Raw genomic sequence first — 3,643 nt, forward strand, 5'->3', positions numbered from 1 at the left:
CGTGACAAAATTTAGTGCATCTAGAGATATTTTTGCCCAGCATAATCAGCCTTTGAAGCGTCCAAAGCCCCCCATCTCCCTTATATTTCTTCTTCCCCATTTCTTCAATTTTTTGTGTTTTTCTCGTGCTGAATGGCATCCATATTCAGTGTTGAGGGAATTTGCTACTTTTTGGGTCTTCTCTCTTTTTAAATACCTTTTTGTTTCCTTTGTTCATAAATTATGTTTTCAGTTTAGGTTCATTTTGATGGTGTTATTATAACACGCAAAAGCAATTTGGATCTTAGGCACTCTATGTGCATCAATTACAGTAAATTAGCTAGCATGTTCAAAAGCATTAAGTGAATACTAACCTTTTGTAGTTCAAATTTCTTTTTCCTCATGAACGGTTTCGAACCACCACTAGCATCTTCCCTACTATTCTATATTTCTCTAATATAAAATGCATCATATCACATTATAATCACAACATATAATTTAGCAAACATGACATATTCATAAAAATACAACTAGGTGGAGCATAATGCTACCATAAATCATATAATTAGAGCTCAACATTTTTGATACTAAATTACATTCAATATTAGTAAACAAAAAAAGTACCTTCAATTAAAAACATTTCTTTTTCTTATCTTATACAAGACATACTTGACGGTGACAGGACATCGATGTTTAAACCATGGAACGTGCCAAGCCTATCTCGTAGGCAAGTCTGCCGTATCTATAACCTAGAGCTCTGATACCAATGGTAACGACCCTAGATGTCAATTAGTCTAAAGTTGCTATCGTCATCATTGATGGTGTTAATATAACACATGCGGAAGCAATTTGGATCTTAGGCACTTTTAGAACATCAATTTAGATCGAAGATGAAGAGTTATTGGGCTCTCGATCATGACTACAACAAGCTTGGGTACCATATTTACAAACTATAGGATATCAAATCAAAGCGAAGCCCTTGTAATGAACTTAATATTGTACGAGCCAATTTGCTCGATATGAATGATTAAAATGCTATTTTTTTTATTGGTCGTGTTGGGTTAGAATTTTAGAGAGCGGTAAGAAAAATGTATTTGATTTTGATTTTTTTTTTCTTTTTTCTTTTTTCTTTTTTTTTTTATATTCAAAAGCTTTGAAAATGGTTTAAATGGTGTGCATCAAATGACATTAGAATATAGTGATTTCAAAATAAGACCAAAAGAATCTTTAGAGAAATTAGTAATTAAATTTTTTTTTTTAGATTAACTTTTTTATTAGTGTTAAAAAAGAAAAAAACTTTTTTTAGTTACGTAGTTTATTCTTACTGTATTAAGAATACGAGTAAAAATTCATATGATAGAGAGTAGAAATAAATTGCTTTAAGAAATTAAGTAGAATTTCAAAAGAGTGAAACTAAAAATGAAAACCTTCAATAAAGTGGTGATTTGGAACCATCCTTCATTCCATTGACAAAGTGGGAAGCAGTGATTTGGAACCATCCTTCATTCCATTGACAAAGTGGGAAGCGGTGATTTGGAACCATCCTTCAAGTTCACCTCTTGAGACTCATTACAAATCTAAAGACGAAGATTTAGGTTAGTAGAGAATATATATATATATATATATACATACATACTCACGATGAAATTCATGTTTTTATTTTAAGTTTTGAAATTTAAAAAACAAAAAATTAAACTATTTAATTTTTACATAATATTTATTAGGTTTTTAATGGTTTTATTTTCGTATTTAATGTTTTTATTTTAGCATACTTCTTAAAATTTATATGTATATATTTATCTTAGTTTGGGTGTATATAACCTAAAATTTCGGATTTACTATGGACTTAGGCGTGCATCTCGTCAATCCAGGAACCCAATTCTATTGGGACTTTAAGGAGAATTTTTTTCAAACCACATTGTTTTGGTGTGACTTTGAGAGAAAATTAGGGCATGCCTCATTTGAGGTTTTCTGGTCTGAAAAGGGAACATGACTTTCTGATCGATAGGATAATGAAATATGCATATGGTTGGCAGATAATAATGGCTTTTCATTGTTTAATAATCCTTTAAACAAATTTGAGTTCTTGCACGGATGGGAAGGTTGTTCTCCACCTTATTAAATAATGATCTAAGTTAGTGGATGAAAATGTCGCATCTTTATTGCTTTTGTGGAATAAACCTTTCTGAGACCAACAAAGAAAATAAAGTTGTTTCCGTTATTTACTCTGTGAACAAAACGCGAAAGGTAAAATAATTATGGAAAATGAAATCCCGCCTAAATGAGAGTAAAATTATTGTGGTGGCTGGGATTTGGGCGGCTCAAATCTCTATTGCTACATCATGAAATTCTTGCCACTAAACTATAGCTACTTATTGGCTAAGTTTTCAGGACCATAACATAAAATTCTCACAATTAAACTACGACTACTTGAGGTTATCTTTTAAATTTATTATTAAGTTACTCTAAATACTTTGAATTAAATTCTGGTCATTGATTTTGATGGGCAATATCAAGGCTGTTGCGAGTTAGATTCAAATTCTATATCTAGGTCAAATTCTTAGAGGCATTACACCCTTAAATGAAGCAATGACCAATTTCAAGCTCTCTAGGTAAAACAAATAATAACCATTGATATAACAATCTCAAAATGAATATTAATGTCTTCCTAAACTTTCTTTTAATCGCACAAGTTTATGAAACATTTGCTAGGAAAGTGTCTAAAATATAAGTGAAAGGTGTCTCAAATTAAGCTGGGAGGAATGACATATGATGGATCTAAATTAAACGAGTGAAGTATTTTTCTTCAATCTTGCATGGACTTTTGTTTGGATTCACGAGAATTCTCACAAGTCGTCATGATTTTCATTCCTTCCACCGGGACTTTTGTTTTTATTTTTAACTATTACATAAACAATTTGATACACCATAAAATATATCTAATTTATTATATCATTAAAGTTTATCAATTGATGTACTTAAAATGCATTTTAAATGAGTACGAAAATTAAAAAAAATTAGATTATATATCGAGTACAATCGATTACTTATTGTCAAACGACTCTAATTTTTCATTAAAAAATAAGGTCCCTACGACATGCATGTCATGACTACCAAATGCAGAAATCCTTTAAAATAATTTGCTAAAACAATGCTATGGACCAAAGATTACCATTCAAACCAACAAATACCGAAATCAAAATACAATAATTTAAAATAATGCAACACACTTATTAAATCTAAGGGCTGCTACATCAAATGCAAATGCAACTACCTTGACTTCACTTCCATGGTCTCCACAGTGACATCGTCATTCATACACTGTTTGCTTACCTTTACCTCAAAAAGAAGTAGCACGTGACTTGAGTATTCAAAAATACTTAGTAAGTAATCCCACTATTCAGGTTAAAAAATGCAATCACATACAATCATTATGGGATCTATCTTTTCTTAAGACATCCTGACCTTATTCTCTACTTCAAGTTCAGAGTAAGGTTTGATGTGTAGTACTTTTCTATTCACGAAACACACGTGCGCACATGGACCCATTAAGTGAACTCGTATACATACCTCAAGGGTCTGATGGCAAGCTAGCGAACACTAACGTTGCCAGAAACCACAAAGAGAAAGGAGCATGCATAATATCATAGTGTACATAATAAGA

The sequence above is a fragment of the Cucurbita maxima genome, unplaced genomic scaffold (genome assembly GCF_002738345.1).
Source record: "Cucurbita maxima cultivar Rimu unplaced genomic scaffold, Cmax_1.0 Cma_Scf00155, whole genome shotgun sequence".
Classification (NCBI taxonomy): domain Eukaryota; kingdom Viridiplantae; phylum Streptophyta; class Magnoliopsida; order Cucurbitales; family Cucurbitaceae; genus Cucurbita; species Cucurbita maxima.